General features: G+C 39.1%; 1 protein-coding gene across 4 annotated transcripts in view; it reads left to right on the forward strand.

The window, feature by feature from the left end:
* The window catches only part of LOC110109393 (DExH-box ATP-dependent RNA helicase DExH1), a 75,455-nt gene that overhangs the window by 58,860 nt on the left and 2,763 nt on the right, over window positions 1–13,832 (forward strand). The gene's annotated exons all lie outside the window — the stretch shown is intronic.

Here is a 13,832-nt window from a genome sequence, read left to right on the forward strand (position 1 = left end):
AAGGAGGTCACAGGTACTTAAGTTTATGCAAGACAGCGTTTTCCCACCTGCCAAAAAAGACAATCAAGAATACTTAGTTTTATACAAGGCAGTGTTTCCCCGCTTGCCAAGAAAGGCTGTCACGAGCTTAGTTTCACATGCTGTAACTCATAAAATAGCACTAGTGTCAGGTCAGGGTTATACCTCAATGTGCGTGGCAACGACGGCGATGGCAAGACAACGAGGTGAGTCGTCACACAAGTTTTCTCTCCTTTTTTCGTACCTTTTTTTTGCTTTCTTGTAGAGAGAGTGAATGAAAGAGTCTCCTCTTCTTAGAGAGAGAAAGAGTGTTTTCTTTCTTTTTAGAGAGAGAGAGTGGTGGAGAGAGAAATATAGGGAGAGGAGGGGTATGGTGATGGTTAGTGGGTTCTCTCACTCTCTTTTTAGAGAGATAAATGATTCTCTCTCTAGGTCTAGAGAGATAATAAAAGGAATGCTAGGGTTTTGGTAGAGGAAGTGTAGGGTTTTAGCAAGGGGGTTTTGAGGTTAAAGAGATTAAGTTAGAGAGAAATCTCTCTTTTTCTCTCAGATTTTAGAGAGAGAAAGAGGAGGTGGGGGCTAAGGTTAGGATTTGGTGGAGGAAGAAGATGATGATGATGCTAGGGCTTGGAGAAGAAGGCAAGAGGAAAAGAGGAGGAGAAGAAGAAGAAAAAGAAGAAAGAGGAGGAAAAGGATAAGAAGAAGAAGAAGGAGAGGAAGTGGTGGCTGTTAGCTAGAGCAATTAAGGCGGTGGCTAGGGTTGGCCGGCGGGTTTGACGATTGGGAGATGGTCGGCGGGTATTTTAGGTATGAGGTGTCGGGCATGCATGCGAGAGACAAAGGAGAGAGGGTTGCGTTCAGTTTTGTGCGTGATTTGGGTCAGAGGCTGGGGGAGTGAGGAGTGAGTTGAGTGGGGTAGAAAGAGGGATTTTAAGGTTATTAGGTTATTTATAATTAGGGTTTTTACCTCTCTCATTTTTTAAATGCATAAAATAAATATTAAATTGAAAATATTTATGTATATTAATTGTGCCTCGATCTGCTTGGCAAATCATCATCGTTTTTCCCATGTCAATTTTGCTTCGTTCCGTGTGCGCAAAATTTTTTTGTTGATCAATAACCCTGATCAATATGGATGTTGTTGTTGTTGTAGCTACTCGAATGCCTTGGTGCTGTTTATTTTGTGAATTGAATATGTTTCGACAATTTAGGTTTTTTGTCAACACGTGTTGGCTGAGTTTCGCGCAAATGTCGTGCTTCACTTTTGAAACTTATTGTTCATGGTTGACTCGACACTAAAACTATTATTTAGGTCAATAAATGATGACACATTAATTTAATTCATCTATAATTCGCACAATCTTGACCATCACATTTATTCTTAAGAAAATAGGAACCAACACACTTCTCTACTCATATGACATCTTTTTAGGCTTCAAAATAATATGAAAAAATTTAGTAAGCTAAGATATTAATTGATCTCCTAAGCATTTCCATCTATTGGAATATCATCAGGTTCAACTATTTTTTCACACTTCATTTTTTTATAAGTCTTTCCAATTTGAATCTTGCTAATACAATGATAAACATAAAAATTCCTAGTAAACTCAATTGTATTCTCACATTCTTCATTGAAAAAGCTTATCAAAATATCCATCCACCTATATTGAATATATTTTTCTAAGAAAAATACTTTTTGATCTTCATCCCTAATGCACTTTACTTGAACTATATCCCTCTCATTTCTCTTTATTTGATTAACTTATGCATACATCTATTATATAAATCACTAAAAACTAAATTCTTTGCATCGCATATCGCTTTCTTAAATTCCCTACGAGTTCCTTTATATCTTTCCCAATTTTTTGAACTTTTATATCTAAATTAGTTTTTATGATAAAGTTTTTTTATTTTTTATCTTTTCTTGCATATTTTGATTCTACCACTATCTATTTTTATTATTAGGAACTTTTTCTTTTGATTTTCCAAGCACTTATTTTGCAACATACTTAATATCACTAGTTTTTTTTTTTTTTTTCATTTAACATTAGTTTTCTTATGATCAACTCAAGTCTTAAGATCTTGAATCCTATTCTAAAAATATTTTTGTTAACTGTTTGTAAATGCCTCAATTAATCATAGTGTAATATGATACTTTATTTTTTATTTTTCATCCTTTCATTTTAAAGTCTTATACTAATAAACAATGTTTAGTACATAAATTTTTACTCAAAATGACTTTGCAATCTTTGTAATCTAAATGTTCTATTTTATGTATAAGATTCTATGTCTATTCTTAGAAGTGATGAGATGTTCACCATTTTTTTTAATAAAGTATTAATAATTACAAAATTTTAAACTAGTGCGAAATTTAATATGGTCGTATAACCTTCATTAATATACTCAAACTTATAGCCAACATGGATGTTTTTAAAATCTTCTACTACTCTACCAACATAATCGTTTAAATCTCATCTAATAAAAACCCTTTCTTAAAAATGTATAATTTATATTAATTCTTCTAAATCGTTTAAAATTGTTATTTTTAAAGACATCCGAATCTACTTGAAGAACATAAGCACTTATAGCATTAATAATCTTAGTACCAACAATAATCTTTAAAGTTATAATTCTATATCCAATTCTATTAATTTTTTATAATATAATCCTTCAAACTCTTATTTATAATTGCACCTACATTATTTTTGATACGACACGTACCTGAATACCATATTTTAAATCCTAAATTGTTAATCTCCTTAGTTTTTTTTCCATCTATTTGGTTTCCTTTATACATATAATATTTATCTTCTTATGGGTCAGAATATCTATTAACTCCATTAAATTGACTATAAGAGTACATATATTTTAAAATTTTATCATAATTCTAATTTTATGAATTATCTTCTTTGCTCACATCTACCCATAATGTCGAAATTCTTGTTTATTTAATATTGCACCCAAGCATCTCTAAAACGGTCCTTGCACATTTTATTTGCATTTAGACCATGTAATGCATCCATTTCAGAAAATGCCCAATATTATTAATATTTTTAACAATTATTTATTGGTTAATAGATGAATAGAATAATACTATCATGTTTGGCTCATTATATATAATTTTTTTTTTTTTTTGAAATTGCCTCATGTCCATCTTGTATTTGAAGAAGTCAAACAAGAGCACTATATTCACAAATAATTTGGAATACAATCGTTTGCACCTTAGTCACTATTATTGATTCCTCCAATAACGTCCTCTCTCACACATCTCCTACTCTTTAAGTTTTGTTGCCATAGCCAATGCATCATCAACAACTTCATCACCTTGTTTTGTCTCCAACCTTCTAGTTGTAGTCAACCATTAAAAAAACGGACGAAGCGTCCGCATTGAGTCGCACCTCAAGTCGAGGCGGAAGTCATGCGTATCGGGGTTTACGCCTCAAACCATCCAGCGAAGCCTATTATTTTTTCACACGAGGCGTACACATCAGAGCGTAACGCCTCAAGGCAGTACGAGGCACCGCCTTGAAATTTTTTCTTTGGTATATATGTAAGTACGACGCAGCCGATTCGTGTTCGCGTATTTGCGTATAGGATTAGGGCTTCCTGTGAGAATTGAAGGCAAATTGGAGGTGAAGCCGTGAGGGAAAGAGATGAAGCCGTGAGGGAAGGAGACGAAGCCGTGAGTGCAGGAGACGAAGTCTGAAGGAGACGACGCAGTAAACAAAGCCAAAAGCAATAACGGTTTCAAAAGCAGGAAACGAAGCCGAAGTTGTGAGTGCAGGAAACGTTAAGGCCTCGATTAGGTCGGAAGAGCAGGTGAGCGGTGTTGTGGGCCTTGACTTTGACGTGCAATAACTTTTGATTCGGCTTTCTTTCATTCGTCCGCTCAGTACATGCTCAGTACCGAGCAGGTACATGCTCGGTACAGCTCCGTTCATGCTCGGTACCGCTCCGTACATGCTCGGTACCGAGCCAGTACCGCTCGGCACCGAGCAAGTACATGCTCGGTACCACTAGGTACGTGCTCGGTATCGAGCCAGTACCGCTCGGTTCCAAGCAGTATATGCACGGCACCGCTCAGTATTGAGCATATACAAGCAGAATTTCAAAATTACTCTTATAATAAAATTTTGTTCCGGGGGCGCTACCCCCGGAAACCCCCATAGGGTGTTGCCCCTTGACCCCGCGACCTGACCTGGCAGGTCGAACCCCGCCAGGGGGCAGCGCCCCCTTGGACCCCTGGCAGACCGGTATATTGTTGTATTCATGTTGTCTTATTATTGGTAGTACAAATAATTATTAAAATCTATCCTATTTTATGTTGATTATTTATTTATATAAATTATTAGCATGACTAGTGGCATAAGAAGAAAAGATCTTGCATGGAAATATAGAAGTTAAGTTGAAGTGTCAGACGAAGGTGCAAAGAAGGAATATGTTTATATGAAATATAATTTCTGTGAGAAACGCATAACTGGTGGCGTCAAGAGGATAAAGGATCATCTAATCTGCACTTATATCAATGTGGGACCATATGCAAAAGTATCTGATGAGGTGTAAAAGGAATGTACATATTATTTAAAGAAGTTTGCCACCACAAAGGAGGTCACACAAAGAAATATGGAAGAGATGATAGGAAATTCTTCTTACTATGGATCACAACATGAAGGTTCCAGTAGTGGAAGCCATCTAGTTTCTTCTAACCGAGGAACTCGGGGTCCTATGGATAGATTTATGATAAATATTGATGACGAGGATAACATAAATACTCAGGATTTTCAGCCACCTATAGCTACAAAAGAACTCAAGAACAGAGTTTTTTTGGATATCGCCAGATTCATCTATGAAAATGAGATTCCATTTAATGTTGTTAGGAGTCTCATGGATTAATATGTTATGATCCGTTGGAAGCTATGGAAGAAAACTACAACTTCCAAGCATGTATGAGCTGAGGACTTGGATGCTAAATGAGGAGTTTAAGACAACTTCAAAAATGATCGATGATATTAAGACTTGGATTGAGACAGGAGTGATAATAATGTCAGATGGTTGGTCAGATATTCGATACAGAAGTATCATTAATTTCTTAGTCAATAATGCATATGAAACAATTTTTCTCAAATCAGTAGATGCTTCAAGCTTTGTAAAGGATGCACAATTATTGTTTGAAATGTTGGATGAAGTTGTGGAGGAAGTGGGAGATGCCTTAGTAGTACAGGTTGTTACTGATAATGCAAGTGCATACAAAGCTATAGGGAGAATGTTAATGGAGAAGAGGCATCACCTTTACTGGACTCTTTGTGCTGCACATTGTATTGACTTGATGCTTGAGAGGTTGGGACAGTTGCCTCAACATAAATCAGCCATATTGAAGGCCAAATACGGTAGTAAGTTTATATACAATCATTCTTGGGTACACAGCTTAATGAGAAAATTCATTGACAAGAAAATTATTAGACCTGCTGTTACAAGATTTGCTACTGCATATTTAACATTGCAGAGATTCAAGGAGTTAAGACAATCTTTGGAAGTAATATTTGCTTCTGAAGAGTGGGATAAAAGTTCATGGGCCAAAAAACAAGAAGGAAAACAAGTTAAAAAAGATTATTATGAAAGACGATTCATTTTGACGTAGTACAATATGCTTTGAAGATAATAGGACCTTTAGTAAAGGTGTTTAGAATGGTTGATGGTGAGAGGGTCCCGACTATGAGATTTATTTAAGAAGCAATAATAGGGCTAAAGAAGACATTGCAAAAGAATTGGGAGGTCAAGAAAGTACCTACAAAGAAATATGAGATATTATAGATGAAAAGTGGGATCGACAATTACACCAACACTTACATGCTGCTATGTACTATTTAAACCCCAATTTCATTATGATAAGAATTTTTATGTTAACAAAGAGGTGAAAACTGATTTGTATGCATGTATGGACAGACTCATTTTAGAAGAAGACTGCCTCAAAGTGAATGATCAACTTGAGGATTTTCATTTGAAGAATGGAATGTTTGGATTTAGAGTAGCACAAGCATGCTACAAAACACGATCTTCTGGTATGTTTATAGTTTGTGTATTTATAATTTTAATGTTAATATTTATGTTCAAGTCTTCTACTTCAACCAATATTCATAAAATATTATATTTGTATTCATGTAGAACGTTGGTGGGCTCAGATTGGAGATGATGTTCCTGAATTGAAAACTTTTGCAGTTAAAGTTCTTAGCCTAACGTGTTCGGCTTTTGCATGCGAGTGTAATTGGAGTATCTTCAATTAAATTCATGCAAAGAGAAGAAATTGATTGGTGGCAGATCGAATGAACAAATTAATTTATGTTATATTTAACAAAAAACTGAAAGATAGACATCTCAAATTGCAGAATCAATGAAATATTGAGAATGAAATTGATTATTTGCTTGTTGATGAGTTACAATCTGATGATGAATGTGTTACTCCTAATAATGTTGATGTTTCTGAAATTGAAGTAGAAGGAGAAACTCATATTAATGAAGAAGACAATGAAGCAATTACCCAAATATATAAAAGAAAGAAACAAAGTGAGATTGGAGCTTCAAAAAAATTCAAAGGTATTCTTAAATATAATGAATTATTTTGTATCCTACTATTGTTTCATTTTAGAACTAATGAAATATTAACTGATATAGGAGATAAAGGAAAAATATTATAGATGAAGAGTTTGAGGATGACTTTGACATTAATTATGAAGATTCTTCTGAAGACAATCAAAATGATGATGAGCCTGTTTTGGGTCTTGATCCTAAGGGGATGTTTTATTTTTAAGTGAGTTTATTTTAAATCTTGTTTTCCAGTAATATTATCTTAAAACCAATCTTCAAATTCATAGTTGATATAATACTTTATTATTTTTTTGTCATTATTTATAATTTTAAATTAATTAATTTTAATCATTTTGAGGCTTACGCCTCGATCCGCCTCGAGGCTTACGCCTCGCTTCGCTTAGAAAAAACGTCTCCATTATCGATTTCGCCTTTTAAAACCTTGGTTGCATTCGCACCATTGTCAAGAGCATACATCATTGTATTTAGTGGTCTTTTTTGCAAAATGGTTTCATTGATGTGTGCTCATGATAACACTGTTGATGCTGCTGCAATGATCTTGCTAATGTCACGAGTATCCAAGGATCCAAGCAACCCCTACAGAGGACTATTTGGCTGTGTTTTGTTAGTCTTTATAAGAGCACTCTCTTGAAAGACCCATAGATTTTTTTTTGGCATGGTGATATGAATATTTTCCTATTGTGATAGGAATATTTTCTTGTTTAAAGATAAATATTACTAGAACACAAGATTCAAAATAAATACTCACAAAAATAACTATTTTCTCCATCAACCCATTTTTAGCCTGTCTAATTGACTTCCCCATATGACTCAATCAAATAAATTTTAAAAAAGATCTTACTATGAAGGCAATTCAATCATATAAATTTTAAAAAATTGAAAGATATAGCAAATACGATTCAAATGAAAAAGAATTATTCTTGGTGAGATTCTTTAAAAAAATGTGTCATTGCATTTAAAGAGCCATGACAGCTAAAAGTTGTGTATTCATAGAGAAGAATGCTATAAAAATATAATTTATACCTTGGTGCTTAAAAACTATGAAAAAGAATTATTTGTGGCGACCAACTGATTTTTTCTGGCTTGACCTAAATTAGAAAAAGCAATAGAGTAAGTTGGCAATGTTAAACTTTAACAAATATACATTAAGCTGATCTAATCAACATAAATTTCTCATGTAAGAATTGCATGTCGTACATTTTTTGATTGTTTCTCACGAAGCTGTTGAAGACTACACATGCTCGAAAGGGAACATGGATCATTACTTCGTCACGAAGAACGTTTCCAGACACAAAGCGAGGCCGAAGTAGTCGAAGCTGAAGAAAGTGAGGCTGAAGCAGTGCACACAAAGCCGATAGAGCATTTCCTTCGTTGCGAGCTGCAGAAGGGGGTGAAGATTGGAACAAATGTTTTGAATTGACTGAGCTCTAAATCTAATAAGCGCTCTTGACTCTTCTAAACTAAAATAAAATAAAATTGATTGAGACAGCCTTGCCTCGAGGCATTACGCCTCAAGGTGTACGAGTCCATGAAGAAAATCGTAAACCTCAACCAATCCACCGAGGCTTAAGCCTCGAGGCGTCCAACTATGCCTTGAATTGGGGCACACCTCAAGGCATGCGACTCAATCATCTTTTTAAACCATGATATTTATGATGTACAACTTATGAATGTTTTTGCCGGTAAAAGTATCACTTTACGGTTTGCAATAAAAAGAAATTCTTACGTATCATATTGCGCGTAGCACTTTAAAAACACTGGTTACAGAAATATTAACTAAAGGAATTTTCTAACTATTTGAGGAGCTTATGTTTGGATCAAAGGTATCTGATAGGAAATACTGGAAATCAAGTATTTCCTAGCCCAAATCAGTAGAAAATAGCAGCCAAACTGTTGTTTACAGCAGGGAAACAACAGCCAATAGAGGAAAAACAAGGAAATCAGAGAGAAACTTGAGAAAAAACACTCCAAAATACTTGATAGATGCAAGAAAAACTACAAAGATACAAGAGATCCTCTATTCGAGTGGAGGATCACGCTCCCAATCTCTAGAGAACAATCTAGAGCCCTCACCACAAGAGAAACCCAAGAGAACTTTCAGAAATTTCACATTCCCTAACCCTAGCTTTTCCCCCTTAATGCATGAAATTCAAAATTAATACAAAAGGACCTAATTGCCCTTGCCTCCCCCCTTTTTGGCTCCAAGATTGAATTTGAATATCAAGTGGACCCCACCCCTTCCTCTCTCTTAGCTGCTGCCGGCCCCCTCCTGCTGTAAACAAGTTGAATCGGCCCAAGGGACTAGGTTGGCTGGACCGGTCCATAGAGGACCGGTCTAACATTACCGCCCTCCCAATGAACCACCTTGTCCTCAAGGTGGAAGTTAGGAAACTGTCATTTCATCCGCTCGTATGGCTCCCACGTGGCCTCGTAGTCAGGGAGGTTTTTCCATTTGATCAGGACTTCTGTAGATCCATCTGCTTTCTGACACACCTCCATAAGCTCCAAAGTTTCCAATATCATTTCCATCTCATCAGTTAATGTCCCTGGTAACTCCAAAATAGTAGCATAATCTCCAATGGCTCTCCTCAGCTGGAATACATAGAAAATAGGGTGGATTGTCGTCATAGGTGGTAGCTTCAAACGATATGCCACGGCTCCAATTTTCTCCAACACTTCATAAGGACCGAAGTACCTTGGAGCAGGTTTCTCATTCCTTCGGTTGGCGACCGTTTTCTGTCTATATGGATGAAGTTTCAAAAACACCCTCTCGCCCACTTCAAACTGAATATCCTTCTAATGCCCATCAGTTTGTTTCTTCATAATCTGTTGAGCTTTCAACATATGTCTTTTTAACTCTTCCAGTATCTTATCCCTCTCTTCCAAGTACTCCTGAATTGAAGAAACTGGAGTACTGCTACTCCCAAAATGCACCAAGTGGGGTGGATCCCTTCCGTACAACACCTTGAACGAGGTCATCTGAGAAGCTGAATGAAAAGAGGTATTGTACCAGTACTCGTCCCATGATAGCTATTTAGCCCATAGCTTGGGTGTCTCTGACACAAAGCATCTCAGATAAGTCTCCAAGCTCTGATTGACTACTTCCGTTTGACCATCCATCTGTGGGTGGTAAGCAGTACTCCTTTTCAGCACAGTCCCCTGCAGTCTGAACAATTCTTTCCAGAAATGGCTGAGGAACACTTTATCCCTATCTGATACCATCGCTTCTGACACCCCGTGTAATCTGACTATCTCCCTAATGAATGCTGACGCTACTGTCACCAATGTGTATGGATGGCGTAGAGGAATGAAGTGAGCATATTTTCTCAATTTATCCCCCACCACTAAAATCACAGTGAATCCCTCAGAGCGGGGTAGCCCATCAATGAAGTCCATAGATACCTCCTCCTAGACTCGACCTGGTAAAGCCAATGGCTGCAGTAACCCCCCTGGTGACATAGCTAGATACTTATTCCTTTGGCAAACCTCGCACCTAGATACCATCTCTTCCACATCCTTATGCATACCTTTCTAGTACAGCTCTGCCGCCAGTCTTCTGTAGGTCTTTAGCACTCATGAATGACCTCCCACTACAGTCCCATGTAACTCCTGGAGCAAATGTGGAATGTGAATTGATGTTCTGGGCAACACAAACCTCCCCTGATATAACAATCTCTCCCCCTCCAATGAGTACCCTAGATGGCTGTCCTCTTCCTTTAGTAAATATGCCCTGATCTTGCCTAGTTCATCATCCCTGGTACTCTACTCCTTTATGGCTTCCTAATCTAGCATTATTGGGACTGATACAGCCATTGTCTGGAGCACCTGGACAAGACATCTGCTGCCTTATTTTCTACCCCTGGCCTGTACTAAATCTCAAAATTATATCTCAGCAGTTTGGATAGCCACCTCTGATGCTCCTCAGTCACCATGCATTGTTCCAGCAAATATTTCAGGCTCCGTTGGTTGGTCCTGACGATGAAATGTCTTCCGAGTAAGTAGGGGCGCCACTTTTGGATGGCCAAAACGATTGCCATTAATTCCCTCTCATAGACAGATTTCAGTCGAGCTCTGGCAGTCAACACCTGATTGAAATAGGCAATGAGCCTATGACTCTGCATCGGCATTGCTCCTAATCCATATTCCGATGCATCTATCTCTACTATGAAGGCCTGAGTAAAATCCGGCAATGCTAAGACCGAGACTGTGGTTATAGCTTTCTTCAACTTCTCGAATGCTGTTGTGGTTACCTCCCCCCATAGGAACCCATCTTTCTTTAACTGCTCAGTGAGTGGCCATGCTATAGTGTTGTATCCATTCACAAATCTTCTGTAGTACCCTGTAAGCCCTAGGAATCCCCTCAACTCCTTTAGATTTTTAGGCAGTGGCCACTTTAATATGGCTTTAATCTTGGACTGATCTGCTGCTACCCCTTCCTTGGATACCACATGCCCTAAGTACTCCACACTGGCTTGTGCGAAGCAGCACTTCTTCAAGTTGGCCCTCAAATGGTGCTCCTGGAGAACCTCTAACACCTTCAAATTCCCCCAATGCTCCTTCTCTGTTCTGCTATACACTAAGATGTCATTGAATAATACTAAAACAAATCGCCTGAGATACTGTTTGAAGATCTTATTCATGAGTGCCTGGAATATGGCTGGGGCATTGGTGAGGCCAAAGGGCATCACTAGGAACTCATAGTGGCCCTCATGAGTTCTAAAAGCGGTCTTGGGCACATTTTCTTTCTTCATGCGAATCTGATGATATCCTGATTTTAAGTCGATTTTGCTGAAAATCACTGTTCCACTCAATTCATTCAATAGCTCGTCAATCACTGGTATATGAAACTTATCAATTACAGTTTCCTTGTTGAGTGCGCGGTAGTCTACACAGAACCGCCAGCTATCATCCTTCTTCTTCACCAATAGAACAGGACTAGAGAATGGGCTAGTGTTGGGCCTGATGATCTTTGCTTCTAGCATTTCTCTGATCAACTCTTCTATTTCATCTTTCTGAAACTGAGGGTAACGGTAAGGTCGTACGCTAACATGCGATACTCCCTCCCTCAATGTGATGGCAAAACCTCATAGAATTCCTGGATCAAAGGCTGTACAGAGAGGGGTATGTCTCCCCCTTCCTCCAAACTCACTCCCTCCAAACTGTGTAATTCCACCAAATAGCCTTCCCCCTACTCCTGAATTGTCTTGATTAGGGATTTGAGAGAAACCCCTGCCTTGGTCAGCCCCGCATCACCTTGAATCACCCTCTTCCTTCCTCCCTTCACCAACTCCATCCTCAGAGTACCTTAATTGATCTTGGTTTCCCCCAAGGTCTGCAACCACTTCATCCCTAGGATGACATCCGTACTCCCCAATTCTTGGATATCTTGGATCTTCAGCACCACCCCTCTACAGACTCCTCTTCCCATTTATACCTTCCTCGTGCCCATTATCACCCCATAACCTCCCGTATCTACTACCTCTATCCCCAGCAGCTCCACAATATGGGTGGAAATAAAATTGTGGGTTGCCCCACTATCAATTAACACCACAACTTCACGGTCAGCTATCTCTCCTTTCACCTTCATAGTGTGACTCGGAGTGAATCCCACTATGGAGTGAATCCCACTACGGAGTTGAGAGAGACTTATGCCACATTCAGATGTAGCTTTTCCTCCTCCACCTCAGAACCGCTCCCCCCTCCCTCTTCGTCTTCCTCGTCTTCACAAACGAGGAGAACTTGAAGAGTTCGATCATTGCACTTATGCCCTGGCATGTATTTTTCGTCACATCGGAAACACAGCCCTTTTGTTCTCTTTTCTTGCATTTCCTTTTCAGTAAGCTTCTTGAATTGTCCCCCATTTCCTCCTCTTGTTGCTTTTTTCCTTCGGAACTTCTTTCATCCCTCCTGTGGACGCTCCCTTGGAGGCTAGGTGGGTAGTCGTCCACTTCTAAGTGCCTCCTGAGCTGCTATTCCTAGCTCCCTTCTCTAGATTCTTTTGATTTTCGATCAGTTGTGCAAGCTTCATGGCCTCCCCTAGATCTCTGGGCATTAATACCTTCACTGCTGCTCTAACCTCTGCCTTTAACCCCTTCTTGAAGTTCCCCTCCAGCACAGTATCGGACAAGCGCTCTACCCTGCTGGCCAGATGCTCAAATATCTCTCGGTAGTCCGCCACAGATCCCTCCTGCACTAGGGCAAAGAACTGCTCGTAGAAGTCTCCTCCCAGGTCGGTTTGGAAATGCTCTATCAAGCTGTCCTTGAATTCTTCCCAGCTTCGGATAGGCCTCCTCTGATCTCTCCACTGGTACCAAGAGAGTGCCTTCCCTTCCAGACATAAGCCCGCTGCCGATAATTTCTCCTCCTCCGTTAAGCCGTTAACGGCAAAGTACCTCTCCACTTTGTAAATCCACCCATAGGCGTCCTCTCCTTCAAAAATGGGCATTTTTAATTTCCTAACCTTCTGATCCCCGCCATTTCCCCTTAATCCTCCATAATTTCCCCTCTCCCATGTGTCTGGGGGCCCCCATGTCTCCCGATCTTCCCTTGCTCTACCATGTCCCCATCCCCCTTCAAGATCCCCTCTCTGATCTTCAAAAACAGCCCCCCGGCATCCAGGATAACCTCCCTGATGCTCCCAACCAGCACTTCTTGGTTCCACGCCTCCATAGCCTTGCCTTTCCCCATATCTTCCTCCTCTCTCCTCCCTCTGGAAATGCTCCAGATGAGGCATTCGCCTACTCCCTTCCACGATTTCCACTTCCTCTTCCTACCGATGGATTTCAGAGTTGGTGTTTTTTGCTTCGGGCCCTTTTGCATCAGACGCCGCCGATTGAGTTTGAAACTCCAACATCTTCTTCATCATATCCCGTAGATCGGCCACTTGCCCTTCCATGGAAGAAATTCTTTCCTCCACGGTCTCCTTGATTTGATTCATCTCTCCTTCAAGCCTCTCCTCCAAAGCATCCACCTTCTTAGCCGCCATCTCCTACGGCTTGAAATTTATGAGAAGATCTCTAGATATGAAAAAAAATTTCAGCAATTTCTTCTTCGCCATTATAAATTTTAGCCCCTGAAATTTGTCAAAAACAGCCCATAATTGGTCCCAAGACTTGCTCAGATACCAATTTGATAGGAAATACTGAAAATCAAGTATTTCCTAGCCCAAATCAGTAGAAAACAGCAGCCAAACTGCTGTTTACAGCAGGAAA

This window comes from Dendrobium catenatum, unplaced genomic scaffold (assembly GCF_001605985.2).
Source record: "Dendrobium catenatum unplaced genomic scaffold, ASM160598v2 fragScaff_scaffold_231, whole genome shotgun sequence".
NCBI lineage: Eukaryota > Viridiplantae > Streptophyta > Magnoliopsida > Asparagales > Orchidaceae > Dendrobium > Dendrobium catenatum.